This window comes from Lissotriton vulgaris, chromosome 7 (genome assembly GCF_964263255.1).
Source record: "Lissotriton vulgaris chromosome 7, aLisVul1.2, whole genome shotgun sequence".
In the NCBI taxonomy this organism is placed as follows: Eukaryota; Metazoa; Chordata; class Amphibia; order Caudata; family Salamandridae; genus Lissotriton; species Lissotriton vulgaris.
In genome coordinates, this window is record NC_141695.1 from 1716846458 (window position 1) to 1716864071 (window position 17614).

Consider the following 17614-nt stretch of genomic DNA (forward strand, 5'->3'; position numbering starts at 1 on the left):
GTGAGGGTGTCACCGGTGCGGCCCGCCCCCCCCCCCCCCCCCCTCCATCCCCCTAGTGACGCCACTGATTGGAGAAAAGAAAAAAACTAAGAATGTGGGGTGTACCCAGATGAAAGCAAGAGAACAGAAAGAAGAAACAAAGCAAACACAAATGAGAGAAACAAAAGAAAGAACCGTCTTGAGAAAAAGATCATTAAAAAGGGTGGAGGATCCAAGTAACAGGGAGAGAATGATTAAATAACCAGTCAGAGAAATCAAAAATCTAGAAAACAACTACTAAGGAACAAGAAGAGAAAACTATAGAAATGCACAGCTGCACCAAGTAATGGAAAAGCGAGAACAGTAAAGAACAATTGGACACGAGGGAAACCAGGAAAAGATGGAACTGAGGTTGCAGCAGGATGAGCAGAGTGAAAGCAAAGAGAGTGCAGTTCAAGGGATTCTTTTTCTCCTCTGAGCCTGACTGATGTCCCCCTTCACGCCCACCCCAACCTGCAACATTCTCCTGACCACTGACCCTTTCTGGCTTTCCCTTTAGACACCTTGAGCCCTTTAATGACCAACAAGGCCCCCAAGGCATTTCTACCGACCACCACCTGCCGCTCTACTTGAATGACTGACATTATATATATAATAAAGTTGTAGAAATAATGACACCACTTTCAGAGGATGTATGAGTGTGGTAGGGCAAGTTCAAGATCGCAATGGCCACATTCCTTGCCAGAAATCTTCTTTACTCCAGTTTCTTGAATCCCAGAAGCCATCGTACATCGTTTTGGCTGGTCATGCTGGCCAGTGGGTTAAGGCGCTCAGGCGGCCAAAGGTGGAGGTGAGTGGGTGGAGAAAACAGTATCCGTTTTTTTAAAGAGGGAGAGCAGGCATGGTAAGTATCTGCAGGTGGATTAACCTCAGTCTGTAAGTGAGGAGATGAGGAAAGAATTGTGTGATGTAATCAGAGACTGTAGGTCGTGAATTAACCCCTCCCATGCTCATGACGAGCTCAGCTCGCCATGAGCCACTGTGCTCCGGTGCTCATGACGGGCTGAGCTCGTCATGGCCCGTGGAACGCTCGCACGGTGGGCTAATTCCCCTGCTTTGCTGAGCGTTCCATTAAACGGGCGTGGTCATGACGAGCTCAGCTCGTCATGAGCACCAGAGCACCCTGGCTCATGACGAGCTGAGCTCGTCATGAGCATGGGGGTGCTGTGCACGCCCCCGCCCCCCAGCACAGCGGGGGAATACCCCCAGCATTCATGGGGTTAATATCAAGTCTGGCTGGGTGGGAGGGAGTTGGGTCTGTAATCAGAACTGTGACAGTGAAGCCTGAGGATCCCAGTCATTTTGGACAACACGGTAGACCTCGGGGGGACTGAAAGCCATCTTCACGCACTATCATGGTCATACACTCATCTAGGAAGGGCATAAAGAGAGAATATGCAATACAGCGATGAAGAACACAAAAATTCAACAGTGACTGTAGCAAAAATTCAAAGAGATAAAGATTTTCGGGCATATTATCAAGCGCCATATATCCGCTTTAGCTGGACTTTTTCCCGCTAAAGCGGCGACATTTTTATCGCCCTATTAGCAAGCTATCGCTAACAGCAGTTAGCGACAGCTTATAGGCGATAGCTACAGGTTTGGGGCCCACTTTGGATGTCAGCGATATTTATCGCTAATGACATGCAAAGTGGGCGTACACAACCTGTTAGCGACTGAAAGCAGTCGCTAACACAGCTATCGTCTATTAGCTAGGCAGGCGAAGCGATTAAAAAATTCGCACTAAGCGCAAATATCGCTAGAAACTAGCGCCTGCTCAGACCAGGACTTAACCTGTATATCCAATGGGAGGTGGATATTCAGGTTAAGTCCCCATTAGCGATAATGCCTGAATATCGCTGGATTTCCAGCGATATTCACGCATTGAGCCGCTATCGCCGGATATTTTATCGCTTTAGAGATAAGCGTTGCTAATAGCACGTTATCTCAGCTATAATATCCGGATATGCGCGGCGATAAAAAAAAATGCTCTAAGCGCATTTAGCAATAATATTCGCTATTTGTTGATAATATGCCCCTGAGTTTGTGGCCGGGTAGGAGGACCGCTGCAGGTTTACTGGCTCCGTCTAACCATAAATAGGGTCCTTCATCAGCAAATGTAAAAGCCAAGTTTTCCTACTGTTTCCTAAGTCCAAATGATCAGAATTATATCCAGAGTGGCTATCGATTATCCTCTTCTAACTTTGGCAGCAAAGAAGATGGTGCAAGCTCCACTGAGCAGGATGCACAAGATGGCTCATCTCCAGCAGCGGCGCACAGGAAGGGAGGAGGAATGCTAAGGGCTCGTTCTAACATCTGCTGACTCTCGGGTGGTACTTGCGCATATGTTAAATGACTTCACCAGGTGTGGAATTTTCTGGTTGTCCAATTACTGCATCATTTGAGTTTTAGACCTTTAAATTGGGGTTAGGGCTGAGATCCTCCGAGTTTCCCTATGACCCAGGGTGCGCTAACTCAGCATTAGTGCAGCTTGCCAGGATTAACGATGAGAATCGTGGTGGCAGACACCCATGGTGAGCGCAATGACCGGCTCCTGATTCAAGGGTAATGGAAGGTTCAGCCCAATTCGGGATTTCTGCCGCCAGTGAATGAACCCTTTGGAGTGACTAATGGTTCCAAATCCAAAATGGCTACCTGCAGAATCAGTCACATAAATTCAAAGTCAGAAAATGACATTCTTAACTGGAACGACACATACCAGTTCCGCCACACAGAGCTGTTACTTGGCAGGGAGAATGACTGCAATGTTAATCTACTGTTAAAGCATACCTGGTGGCCAAACTAATTTGACCGTTTCTTGTAAACAAGAATTGACTAGGCCATTAGCTCTCGCCTTTGTGACCTGTTGACTTTGCCAAAGGTTTTTGGCAATGGTGAACAACACAAAGGAAAAAGAAGAAGCACATAAATTAGACAGAGCAACACAGAGAGTGGGAAGGTAGGTAAGAGCACTGGTGAGAGCTAACAAGATAAGCATGGTTGGGGGAGAGAAGCACACGAGAGACAGCTGGAAACATGCACTATCACGAAGGGCGTCAGGAAAAATAGTTCCCAGAAAGCTATTACGCCTGAAAGAATAGAAGTAACGAATCAGAGGCTAGGCTCCATGAGAAGAGCAAACAAGCTGGACATGCTAATACAAATAAAATCAGCCACTAGAAAGCAAGGCAAAGTGAAAGACAAAAGGCAAAGCCAATGGTAAGCAATGGGAGGAATGCACTTCTTGGACAGCTTTCGACATGTTCGCACAAAGTTTTTCACAACCAAGCAATTGTGCTGTCTGGTAGGCTTCAACCAAAAAAGTACAACACAAATAAATCATGATTTTGTTTATTTCTAACATTTTCTGTTTCAGGCCGATCAATACAGACCTTTGTTCAAATACAACATACAGAAGATAAACAGAATCAGGAATTGATATTAAACAAAGTCCATTTTGCAGAAGCATAGAGGAAACTCTTCAATGACTTCCCTTCCCCATGCCCTGTGGCGGTGCCACCCACAACCTATTCCCAAACCAAGCCCACAAAGAGATTTTTCATTCCCCAGTCCTCAGATATACTCCCTGTACCGTGCCCCAATAATGACTAGCTTTTAACAAGCCCCAAACAACAACCTCTGTTCAAAACTTCCCTTAGGAGACTTCCTGTTTCCAAACTCCCTAGAAACACCTCCTGTTCCCAAGCCCTATACAGAGACTACTGTTTCAGGACTTCACATTAAATGTTCTTCGCTGTTCCTGTAGTTCGGATCCCATTGACTGTTTAGATGTGTTGTGGTGAGGTTCCGTGACAATTGTAAGTGGTGTTTTCGACTCACACGAATATGGTCGAGTCTAGTATCTATGAACCGCAAATGACGAGTTTAGCAAGTGTGCGCAGTTTCGCTGTGCTAACTTAAACCGTTCGTTTGTTATGTGGGTTTGTCATCTGTACCCACGGGTTCCATCTTAGATACGGCATCCATTTTGTCTCTTGCCCTCAAGTAGCCAGCGAACGGACGCTGTCCGCTTCGCGACCCTGGGACTCCCAAGATATTTGCGGAAGACACATGTTCTTTGAAAGTGTCTTTATGACGAGGGGGATGCTACTGTAAGGCAGATGGCGCCGCTCGAGGCTCATCTTGCCGCACGGGCTTATTGTCTCAGCCGTGCATCTCATTAGGCACGTCCCTTTGATGCCTGTATCTCGTGCTTCTCGACACTCCCCTTTTACACCCTTTCCGATCTCCCCACTGTTTCCGTCTTCCTCTGCACCTGTCTTCGTTCCTGTTTCGATCTACTTTACTGCTGATTGGAATTTGCTAATGGTGGGAAGATGGGTTTTTACAGTTGGGAACCGCCAAATGTTTCCGCACTTATGTTCCGGATCTTGTGTGTTTCAAAGTGATCTAAGCGACCCCTCTGAGAGCGACTTGTGGGAACCAGGTTGTAAACTATTGTGTATCATGTTATCCTATGGGTAGAAACTGTATAAAAGGAGCGATCCACAAATACAATTTGAAGCAGTCTCCCCGAACTACACTCGATGTACTTCTTGTGACTTCTGTGTTCCCTGCAGTAAATAAACCTTGACTCTTTGACGCCGAAGGAAGTGTCCCGTGTCTCTGTGACTTGTACGCCGGAGCAGGTTACCCACGAAGGTTTCAGGTGTTGTGCCCTGGCACCGCTGGGTCCAAAGAACCCAGTCCTTCAGTTGGCGCCCAACGTGGGGCTGCATCAGTGGTACCGGTCCAAGCCTGACGATCGTGAGGAACTTCGTGTGAAATCTCCGAGGGAAGGTGCACCCCGCTTCATCGACCCTGTTGTCGAAATAAGTGGCCCGAAGACTTTTCCCGCGAAGATTCCCGCCTCCTAACGGCTGCGACGGACTGCTACCCTGACTGTAGACCTGTTTTGGCGCCTGGCGTAGACCTTGGTATAGCGAGACGATAGACGGGCCTTCCTGAGGACGCCATTGATCTTTGAGTTAAGTATTTGTGGGTCGCTCCCAGAGTTCTTTGTTGTAGACACTTTAGCGAGTGTCTTTGTTGTAAACACTTTAGCGAGTGTTTTTGTTGTAGACACTTTAGCGGGTGTCTTTGTTGTACACGCTGTGTGAGTGTTTTTGTCGGTGACACTTTGCTAGCGTACTTTGTTGTTGTTGTATTTGTTTGACGACTGCAGCCGCCAAAGACCGAGGGTTTTGTTCTTGCTGGGACTTGGTAAATCCCGTAACCCTTGAAGTTTGTGAAACTCGGCTAGTGTGCAAGATGCCTGGTCGCAGTACTTTGTTCAGTTGCTTTAGACCTTGTGGTGCGGATTCCCTGCTGGAGGACTCGTGTCCGATACCTCCGGTTGGAACTCCTACATATGACTTATATAGCAAACATGGGCTAGGCCCGATTGCTTTTAACGATTATTGGATCAAATATACAAAGAAAGACGGCGATCTTCGTTGGCCACCTCACGGTAGCTTCGAAGCGTCGATCTTAGATAATTTGGAAATAAAGTTGTTCGAACGTAAATCTAGGCCGGCCATGTTTGATGCCTTTCGGTTCTGGCGCAAAGAAGCCCGACAGAAAGAGATCAGACAAAATAAACGTAGTCAGCGAGATACTGTTGCTACTATTGTAAAGAAAGCTGAGCAGTTTCAGCGTGATAAGGAGGATAAGGATAAGGAAGTGTTTGAGAGATTACAGCGTATGTCCATAGACAAATGCTATCCTGTTTTGTCTACGGAGTCGGATAAGAAGGAAGAGGCAGTTGAGGATTCTTTAATGTCCTATCTTATGAAGTCGCCACCACCGTACGTACAGGGTACCGCAGTTCCTGTGGTCCCTGCCGTACCTGCTCTCCCACTTGTTATTCCTCCGCCTATTCCTCAACCTGCACCCGCTCTTCCGACTGTTCCTGCTCCTGTGCCTGTTTCTATTCCTACTGCTCCTCCGCTTCCACATACTCCTGTTCCCGCTACTGCTCACGCTACTGCTCCTGTGTTGTTAACCCCTGTTGCTGCTAATGTCTCTACTCCTTCTCTTGTTAGTCCTGTGTCTTACTCCTGTCCCTCTACTCGTAATCGTGATTCTCCCCTTGCGACAAACTTCTTTCAGTCGCTCGGACCTGTTTTTGGGTCTGCAGGTTCTGATGGTCCACAGAGACGTAGCCAGCTTCCTGGTAATAGAGAACGTGTTGCGCTATACAATATGGCGATGGGTTGGATGATAAACCCTGTTAGAAATCCACCTCGTGTTGTCCTCGAAACGTTTGATCAATTCAACATACCTACTCAGAGATATGTGTTTGATGAAATGTGCAAGTTCTTACATGATCAGATAGCGGCTGTTGCGCCTGACGAGGTGCTGACCGCCCTGTCTAATCTTCGGCTTCAGTTCGCAACTGGACTGATAGTCGACACTAATGTCCGACGTGCTATTGAACGGTTGCTATCTCTTCGTCCCGCTCCTATTCCTCATGCATTGTTCGTTGAGGACATTGAACAACGAGATGGGTCTGGCCAATATCCTATGCGAGAAGTTCCGCCAGTTTGGGTACCCGCTGATAATACTAATGCTAATGCTCCAATACCAGCACATTTCCAGAGAGTGTGGATACACCTCCCTTGGAAACGATCGGAAGTGCTTCAGGTGAAACAAACTTTGCCTGATCCTCGCAAAAATCCTGCGGGGTATTACAAAGAATTATCGCAGCTCGTAGACGCTACGATAATGAATCTGGCCGATATCGACATGTTGTTTGGCAATGTCGTACCGCAACCGGTATGGGCCAAGATTCGTCACCAAGATCACGCGAATGAATTAGGTGGTGATTGGGCTGCCATTACAGCGGCAGACGCTGGACAAGTGGCTGCTACTAAACCCGATCAGTTGATTGAACTTCTTCCCCAGCGAATCATTACATTAATGAAAACGCTTATGCCAGCTATGAGGGTAAATTGGGACAAGTTGTCAGCCTGTAAGCAGAAGAAAGATGAGAGTGTTTCAGACTTCTTTACGAGGTTCGAGGAAACATTCGTCGATCATAGTGGGCAGGATATGGGTACTGAGGGTGGACAAAGGCTGTTTGTGGATAAATTTGTATCGAACTTATTGCCCGACTTGTGCAATAAATTGAAGAATTCAGAAAGTGCGTGGGCCGTTTCTACCTCAGCTCAGATATTGGCTACGGCACAATATTACGAAAATAGAGAAAAAGAGGAAAATGACCGTGCCGATAAAAAGACGAAAGAGCTGAAAACTAAAGTGTTGTTACAACAAGCATATCCGCCGCGTTCTAATCAGAATGCGCCTCAGCAGAATAGATCGCAGTCGCAATCAAATCGATCGCAGCCGCGTAATGATTCATCTTTTCAGAGATCTTCGTTGGGGTACAACCAATGTGCTTATTGTAGACAGGAGGGACACATTAAATTCAATTGTCCTGCTTTAAATGACCGTAGTGGTGGTAATTCGTCTAGAGGAGGTCGTGGTGGTGCACAGCACGCATCACGTGGTAGAGGTCGTGGTGCTCAGAACGACTGTTCTGATAACTCGTCAAATTCTAATAATTGTTTCGACCAACGTGGATCATCGCAAGGACGATCTGCGCAGTACAATGTAGACGATTATTACGTCGATCAGGGAACTGACGATAGTAATTACTAGGACAGCCAAAGACAAGGAGAGGGAGTGGTATCAGTTCCGGTTGATCAGAGAGGGCCTTACGTCGCAGTTGCTACATCGGGCGTCGTTGAGCCTTTTCTGTTGGACACTGGTGCAGCGAAAAGTTCTATCATGCATTCGAAACTCCCTGGCGCACCTTTGTCTGGCTTAACAAATGTATCTGTTGGATTCTCTGGCGCCCCCGTTAGCAATCCAGTTTCGCGCCCTTTGCCCCTTAAAATTGGGCCTCGTGAGCTCGAAGCTCCGTTGATTTTAACCACTGGTTGTGGTGAAAATCTTTTGGGTCTGGATTTGCTTAAACGCTTGTATGCGACTTTGTATTGTTCTCCTGCGGGTATAAAGCTTACGTTAGGAGAGAGGGTAGTCTCTCCCATGTACTTGTCCCTCGATAAGCTTCCACCGGAATTGAGTTCTCTTCCTGCATCTTTGTGGGCGACGGGTCCAAACGACGTGGGCCTACTTGATATCTCCCCTTATGTTGTTCAGTTGAAATCGAATGTGCGATTGCCACGTATTCCCCAATATCGTATCTCCCTGGATGGTGAACGAGCTTTGTTGGCGATCATCTATGATTTGATCGAGAAAGATGTCATTGAAGAAACTCGGGGAAACGTGTGCAATAGTCCTGTACTGCCCATTCTTAAACGTACTGATCCTACCAAACCGCCTGTTTATCGTTTTGTTATTGATTTACGGGAGGTGAATAAAATTGTGGTTCCTCAATTCCCTGTTGTGCCTGACATTACGGCGCTACTGACTCTGATTCCAGCTACGGCTTCATGGTTTTCGGTGATTGATTTGAAAAATGCGTTTTTCAGCATCCCGATTGCCGAAGAGAGCAGGGACCTTTTCGGTTTCTCTCTTGGTGGACGTAGCTTCCGGTTCAAACGCGCTCCTCAGGGCTACTGTGAAAGTCCATCGATTTACAGTCAAGCTTTGAAGGGTCAACTGGATGCGTTTAGGTTGCCGGTTGGTGCGGCTTTAATCCAATACGTCGACGACTTATTGGTGGCTGCTGATACTCAGGACATTTGCAAAATAGCTACAGTGTCGTTGCTGCAACATCTCTGTGAGTTAAATCACAAGGTGTCACCTTCTAAACTCCAATATTGTTGTCAAGAAGTAACCTATCTAGGTCACTTATTGTCAAAGGAGGGAAGGAGATTGACCCCAGAGAGAATTGCAGCGATTGCGCGCATGGCTGTGCCACAAACCCAAAGAGATGTGCGTGCCTTTCTAGGTATCACATCGTACTGCAGGCAGTGGATTCCTAATTTTTCATTGCTAGCGAAACCATTGGTGGCTCTTACGTGCAAGGATGTTTCGACTCCTTTACCATGGACGGAAGAATGTCAGAAAAGTTTTTCTGAATTACGTGATTCATTGTGTTCGGCCCCTGTGTTAGGTACCCCTGATTACAGCAAGCCGTTCACGTTATATGTTCACGAGAGGGAAGGTTGTGCTTTAAGCGTCTTAACGCAACCTTTTGGTGGTAAGCAACGTCCATGTGCATATTTTTCCTCGACCTTAGACCCAGTAGCTAGAGCATTGCCGAGTTGTTTGAGAGCAACTGCGGCAGCTGCGGTCTCCATCCGACAATCAGCAGGATTGGTCATGGATAATATGCTTACGGTGATGGTTCCGCATGCAGTCGATACTCTTTTGAACCGTACGAAAACTCAGCACTTGACGAGTGCGAGGTTATCTGGGTACGAATTGACGCTCTTGGCAAGCCACATTCAGATAAAACGTTGTAATGTCCTAAATCCGGCAACTTTGTTACCAATTAGTGCAGAGTCAGATGTAGTAGCAGAACATGACTGCTACTTGCGTACAGAGGAGGAAACAAAAGGTCGTGTGGACCTTAAAAACACCCCATTGGAAGACCCGGATGGCATCCTGTATGTGGATGGGTCATGTTTTAAATTGCCGAATGGTGATGTGACTACTGCTTATGCTGTGGTGACATTGAATACTGTTGTTGAGACTGCGAGATTGAATCAGAATTCTGCCCAAGCTGCAGAGCTGATCGCTCTTACTAGAGCATGTGTATTAGCAAAAGGTAAACGTGTGAATGTGTACACCGATAGTCAGTATGCTTTCGGTGTAGCGCATAGTTTCGGACGATTGTGGCGAGAACGTGGTTTCTTGACGTCACATGGCACGAAAATACAGCATGGCCAGCTTGTGAACGATCTTTTGGATGCATTGACTTTGCCTGCTCAAGTTGCAATTGTTAAATGTAGTGCGCATCGTAAGGTTACGGATGATGTTGGTCGTGGTAATGCGTTTGCAGATGAGATTGCTAAGGAGACTGCCCGGAACCTTAGCACTCGAATGTATGTGACGAATTCGGTTAGGTGGCCTACAGAATCAAGTATGTGTGAGAATACTATAGAGAGTGTGAAAGCAATTCAGAATGAGGCCACCGACACTGAAAAGATGAAGTGGAAAGAAAGTACGGGAAGGTTGGATGTGAATGGTTGCTGGATTGATTTGTCAGATCAGAAAAGATGGATGTTGCCTGATGCGTATGTACTGGCCGTTGTGCAAATGGCACATGGGTTAGCACATATTAGCGCGAAAGGTATTTGCAAGTTGTTGGCTGATGTGTGGAAGAATGATGGAATTACTAAGTGTGCTGAACGTTTGGTGAAGAATTGTATGGTGTGTATAATGTACAATCCTGGCAAAGGAACCCCAACTCCCCCTGGCAGTTTTGCTCCTCCTTCGTATCCCTTTGAGGTGATCCAATTGGACTTCATCCATATGGAGCGATGCAATAACCTGAAATACGTTTTGGTTGTGGTTTGCGCATTCTCCCGATGGATCGAGGCCTATCCCCTCAAAGATAATACTGCTTTGTCTACTGCGAAAATCCTACTGAAGGAATACTTTCCTCGGTATGGAATGCCTAGAGTCGTGTGGTCAGATAACGGAAGTGAGTTTGTTGGAAGTGTGATGAGGAGTGTGTGTAAGGGCCTTGGAATTAATCAGAAATTCCATAGCGCCAATCATCCCCAGTCAGCTGGATTGGTTGAAGGGTACAATGGCACCCTTAAACTAAAATTAGCGAAGATCCAGGCTACGACTGGACTTTCGTGGCCTGACGCTTTGCCTCTAGCATTACTGTCAACTAGGGCGACTGTACACTCCCGAATAGGGCTTAGTCCCTATGAAATAGTGTTCGGCCGTCCTGCGAATGTGTGGGGGGTTCCTAGGCCAGGTATATTCGTTGATCTTGAGTACCCGATGTTGATTGACTACTTACATGACTTGACTGCTAAACTGAGGTTAATTCATCAACAGGTTTACGACGCCTTGCCGACGCAGACGGAGGGTCCAGGCCACCAGCTCCAGCCTGGTGATTGGGTTGTCACCCGAAATTTTTCGCGCAAGAAGAATCTGGACCCCCGCTTTGTTGGACCTCACCAGGTGCTTTTGGCCACGAGGACTGCCGTTCGTCTTGAGGGACGGAAGAACTGGGTACATGCTACCCATTGTAAGCGAGTCCCTATTCCTTTGCCGGCAGACCCGTGGGTGAGGAAAGGCATTGCGTCAACAGAAGCAGCGATATTGCCGGCGTTTGTACCTTTCAGTGACGCACAACTTGTTGGTGAACACTCAGTGCAGCAGAAAGCCATTGTTGGAACATTGTCAGCAAGAGACTCAAGACCAGACCAACGAACTGATCAGCAGGACGCTGTCTCTTCGACAGATCCTTTGTTTGACGAGCAGACACGTCCTGGGAAACATCGATATTCTTTGCGTTCTCATACTAAGGACAAATAAATTTTTTTCTTGCTTTGCTGAAACTGATAACTGCAATATCTTCGTTTCCCATGATCAACTTTGAACATTCGTATCATTGAAAATTGTTTTGTATATATATATATATCAAGCTTCTTCCTTGTATCTTTTTCCTTCCACAGCTGAATTATTGTGCTAAATAAATACATATTGTGTATTGAGGGCCGTAGGGCCGCGCGCGTACTTCCTTCTGGACAGTAGGTCTTGACGCTAGGTTAAAGGCCGTCGGTTCCTAGGAACTCCTGGGAATTGACTATTGCTGCACAGAACGAAGTGCGTCAAGAAACGTTGCGGACGGTCATAGGGAAATGGCATTTTTGAAGCTGAATGATTTGGAAGGAGCTCAGGCGTATAGAGTCAAGCTGCAGAAACTTAGTCGTACGAAATGTTTTGTATCCCAATTGTTTGTATTGTTTTTAACTGCTTCTGCATTTTTGGCGGGTGGGGTGTATTACACTATGTCTTACTTCTTACTTCCTACCCCTACTCCTACTCCTTACCCTAACATTACTTCTACTGCTTCTCCTCATTCCTTTCATATGTTACCAGAACACGAACAGGCTAGACGTGTAGAATTCCGCAACAATTCCTTTATCCAGCTCCTCCATCAGCATCAGTTAGTGGTTAACACTACTAATTGTTGGGTGTGTGGGTTGATGCCACATACTACAGGTAAGGGAATTCCATATCTGGTGTTACCGTATAGTTCCCAAGGGTCAGCTCGAGCATACCAAACAATGCTTCGAAGCGCACTAGGTTTCCACCCCTCTCCAGAACGTTCCCCCAAACCGGGTCCTACCTCATGGCAGTGGGTGGTATCGATGATAATACAGGATTTGGAAGATGAGATCCATGATGCTTATCTCATCCCTAAGGCAGAGGTACAAGCCTATAGGGCACCGAATAAAGGGGAATATAGTACGTTCACTAATGAAAAGCAGCTTAAAAGCTCGTCTCCAATATGGGTCGTACCCCACACTGGTAATCTTTGTCTTGTGGGTCGTGGCTCGCAAGCCTCACTTGGAGTAAGTGCTTGCACTGAAAGTTACGTTCTGTCAATGTCCCCGATCCCTGTGCTTCTGGCTGCCAAGGGTACGTACTTCATCTGTCATGATCGTGCATACACATGGTTGCCCGCAGACTTCATGGGCTCATGTTTTGTTGCAAATCTGTTGCCTCCGACGTTTACTGTAGATGCCGATTACCACAAGACTAGAGTTGTACGAGGCGTAATTAGTGAAGAGGATACTGCCGGTCAAGAGGCAGGAGACTTTTTCAAGGGTTTCCTCCCGTTTTGGGGACCTATGGTTAATAGTAGGAACCTGAGACATTTGACTCGAGTGGTAGAATCGACAGCTAACATTACTGCCAGTGCCCTTGGTAATATCACCACAGAACTTCAGGCGGAGAGACTTATGACATTACAAAACCGTATGGTTTTAGATGTTGTCTTAGCAGATCGCGGTGGGGTATGTAAAGTGATCCATTCGAGCTGTTGCATTTTCATTCCAGATAATGCTCCTACTGTCTATCAAGCCATCTCGAAGTTGCACAAGATCTCCGAATCCATACACGTGGATGTAGGGGATTGGACGCTACTTGGTTGGTTTTGGGGCCTGGTGTCGACTTGGGGTTGGAAGATTCTGACGATCATCGGGGTTGTGGTAGTGTTCCTGTTCACGTGTTGCCTTTGTGTGCAGTGTGGTCCTGCCTTATGTGGCCTCTGTGCTACAACGTGTATGAGACAACCATCTGTTACCAAGGGGACTCGGTTGGACAGAGCTATGCTACAACGACATCTTGATGGTCTGATGAATATCGAGTATGATTCCGACTAGTGCTTGCCTACATGAGGGCAAAAGGAGCGTCTGAGGTTCCGTGACAATTGTAAGTGGTGTTTTCGACTCACACGAATATGGTCGAGTCTAGTATCTATGAACCGCAAATGACGAGTTTAGCAAGTGTGCGCAGTTTCGCTGTGCTAACTTAAACCGTTCGTTTGTTATGTGGGTTTGTCATCTGTACCCACGGGTTCCATCTTAGATACGGCATCCATTTTGTCTCTTGCCCTCAAGTAGCCAGCGAACGGACGCTGTCCGCTTCGCGACCCTGGGACTCCCAAGATATTTGCGGAAGACACATGTTCTTTGAAAGTGTCTTTATGACGAGGGGGATGCTACTGTAAGGCAGATGGCGCCGCTCGAGGCTCATCTTGCCGCACGGGCTTATTGTCTCAGCCGTGCATCTCATTAGGCACGTCCCTTTGATGCCTGTATCTCGTGCTTCTCGACACTCCCCTTTTACACCCTTTCCGATCTCCCCACTGTTTCCGTCTTCCTCTGCACCTGTCTTCGTTCCTGTTTCGATCTACTTTACTGCTGATTGGAATTTGCTAATGGTGGGAAGATGGGTTTTTACAGTTGGGAACCGCCAAATGTTTCCGCACTTATGTTCCGGATCTTGTGTGTTTCAAAGTGATCTAAGCGACCCCTCTGAGAGCGACTTGTGGGAACCAGGTTGTAAACTATTGTGTATCATGTTATCCTATGGGTAGAAACTGTATAAAAGGAGCGATCCACAAATACAATTTGAAGCAGTCTCCCCGAACTACACTCGATGTACTTCTTGTGACTTCTGTGTTCCCTGCAGTAAATAAACCTTGACTCTTTGACGCCGAAGGAAGTGTCCCGTGTCTCTGTGACTTGTACGCCGGAGCAGGTTACCCACGAAGGTTTCAGGTGTTGTGCCCTGGCACCGCTGGGTCCAAAGAACCCAGTCCTTCAGTGGTTACCCCTAGAAGTGGGGGTGTGGGGTTTACTTAAATTGCAGCTAGACTTTACTTCTGTATGCCGGTCGCATCCTGATTAAGACAATAAGTCCATTCTTCATCGTACCTAAAAAGGGTGAAACTACCTGCGATGCGCTAGGCCTCACAGATACTGTCCATCATTCCTCCCTCCGCTGGGCACTACTGCCCCTTGCTCCTTCCCCTGTGCTTGTGGTAGGGTAAATAGGGTCCTGGATCCCTTCCACACCTCAGAGGTGGTTTGATTTGAGGGAAGCATAAATAATGCCCCTGAAGGTCCCTAGAAGCAGGGAGAGCTCAAGCAAAGCTAAGATTCTCATTCCCGGCTTCAAGAGCGGCCCTGAGGCTTCTTGCAGGTCTAGTCGGTTAGATGGAGTAGAGATAAGCAGGCTTATGGTGTCCCTGATTACTATAGATACGCTGTCCTGTATTAGGTTTAAAACTATGATAACTCATCAAACCCCACCGGAAGGGAAATAGTCCTCACCAGTGTAAACATATAAACACTGAAAAGAACCCTGCACTACCACAAACTAAATGCCATTCAAAGAAAGGAAAAGGAAAGTTTAAGAGTCATTTTTCTGTCTTCCTAAATGGGCCATTACAATGTAACTTTGTTATATAAGGTAGCAAGGTAGCAGTAAGAAAGACTGGGCTAACATTATTCTGCTTGAGTTTTGTTGTTTAGGGATGCCACTAAAACATTGTTTCTTCCTCCTTTTTTCAGTTTTGTGGTCTTTGGTCGAAAGATACAGGTGTTAGAAGCATGTTTTAGGTGTTGTTTATTTATTTTATAAACTGTAGGGAATCGGGAAATATCCAAATCCCATTTGATTTTTTGGCTACATTTGAGTCTTTCACTGAAGGTTTCATAATAATCTTTTCCAATATGTGGCATCACATTTACCCACAGAGAACGGGTAAAAACCCTTCATACATCAGCCCCCTTTTCTAGTGAGTCAGTATTGATAGTAGGTGAATTGCCAAACACTCTAGGCTTTAAACATTCAGTGCAAGGTCTAGTGACAGGTATATGTGAGTGCAGTCAAAAAGCATCTGGGATACTGGTGAAAACATGACACCAGACTTTTGGAAAACATGGAATGCAGTGTCACTTGGAATGCTGCTGCAAAAAAGTTCTTACCAAGTTCAACAAAGATTGGAGTGACATTGTTTATTTGTGCTGGGATTCAGCTACGTATATGAAAAAGTTGTGTGATCACCTGTCAAAATCGATACCAGAGCTGAAGTGCTTCCCTGTAAGAGATCCTTGCCACTTGTTAGATGGTAGGCTGAAAGCATCTTTACGATCTTCAGAGTTAATCAAGAATGCTATTGACTTTTTAGTCCATTCTGGTGCACTGTTTTGTTATGCACGGAAAGAAGCATCAACAGATAAAGTCACCCCAACAGTGTCACTTAGCTGGTGGTTCTCAGTCCTAGGGGCCATGAATGCTATATTATCCATGTGGCAACCGTTTACAGAACTTTTGCTGAGTGATGGTGCAAATGGAAAGAAATGTGAGGATATTTGGTCACATATTGTTGATGATTTGAAAAAAAGTTCACTCAACTGCATTTTTAGATTTTTACAGGAAAGCATGACTGTAGGGACATCATTGAAAAAACTAGAGTCTGAAAACACCCTTGTCTACCAAGTGTTCACCATAATTTGTGTAGATGTGAAACATCTCCTTGAGAGTAGGCTGGGCGACACTTTTAGTGGCTTTGGCACTGCAACATGTTCCATGTTAGAGTGCTTGCCACTTGGTAAGCAAAGAAATGTTGAGGAGCTATTAAGGAACTTTTATTTTATAATGCATGAGAAATAGCCCTTCACCAGCCATGGCATTTGAAGTCCATGAAGCCTCACTGTGGTACTCTGCACAAGTTATAGATACCTTCTGTAAAGAGAAATTTTCTCTGGAGTTTCAAAAGTGCTGCTTCATTTCTGACCGCTTCAGTAACTCTGAGGGCATATGAGCCCATTTCAACGCATATGTTGCAGAACCTGTTGCAGAGAATCACAATCTTCAGATGCACCAGTATTGGCATAGAAAGCTATGCTAGTGGCCAGAGTTGGCAAATGTTGTACTAGCTATTTTGGTGTTGCCCGTCTCAAGTGCCAATGTTGAGAGGGCCTTTTCACAGATTAAAGTTTACATGGGAATGAGCGTGCCTGACCAAAGACTGACTCAAGAAGTATTGTATGGTGTATTACGATAAGTTTGATTTGTAAAAATGTATTTGGACCTCATATACACTGGACGTACACTGTCTATATACTATGCCCTATCAGTGCAGAAAGCAAGCAATATTAAAAAGCTAACATTTCCATTAACATTGATTCTGTTGTTTTTAATGGAGCGAAAATGTATAACCACAGATAAGCACTGTTTTTTAAGGTATTGAAATCACTCAAAAACACTAGAAAAAAAACACCAGAATTTACCAAAAATAGAAACTGAAAACAGGAAAGCCTAGCTATAGAGGACGTGTGTGGCCTAAACGTTATTCAAATACACAAAAAGAGTTGCTACTATTTCCAGAACCATCATTGGGAGGGTTCCAGAAGCTTTTCTGCCTATGGTTGTTTAGGGAAGTTGATTGTGGCACAGGAGAGGGGGAAGTGTTTTAGAGGGGTCTAGCAGCTCTGCAGCTTCTGACAGATCAAAATAGGGAATGTTTGTTGTATATCTCAGTCTCCTTCTATTTTGGCATTCTCATGTCCTGTAATGCTCTGCTGGTGAACCTTGTGGGTCAAAACTGACATTATCAGACTAGGCCCTGTCAGGATCCAAAGAGACCCTGGTCCAATTACAGGTTTTGTGGCCCCCACCAATAATTCTACTTTATTAAATGCCAAAAAGTAACAAGTGTCTAAATCTGAGGTGCCTTTGAGCTTGAGCTCCTGGGTCAAGAGTCGGGCCTCGCTGCCTAGCCTTTGGGAGACCCTGATTCGAGGAGGTATGCTTCACTGCCAGTTGTGTGGAAATCATACCAGCTGCCAACATCTGTTTAAGACCAGCCTGCTGATGAGTCATGGGGGATTTACCAGGCACTTCGGAGATCGAAGTGAGTAGGAACTACCAGGAAGAGAGTCTCACTATATTTTTTATTTTAACTGCTTCCTGCTAAAACAGCTCTGGTAAATTCTGTAACCATTTTCATAGTAATTTACTGTTCTTTACTCAGTTAAAGTATATTTCTCCAACTTACAATTGCATTTGCAGCACTCATCGAAAATAATTTGTTCCCCCGTGCCCCTATTGAGGTGCC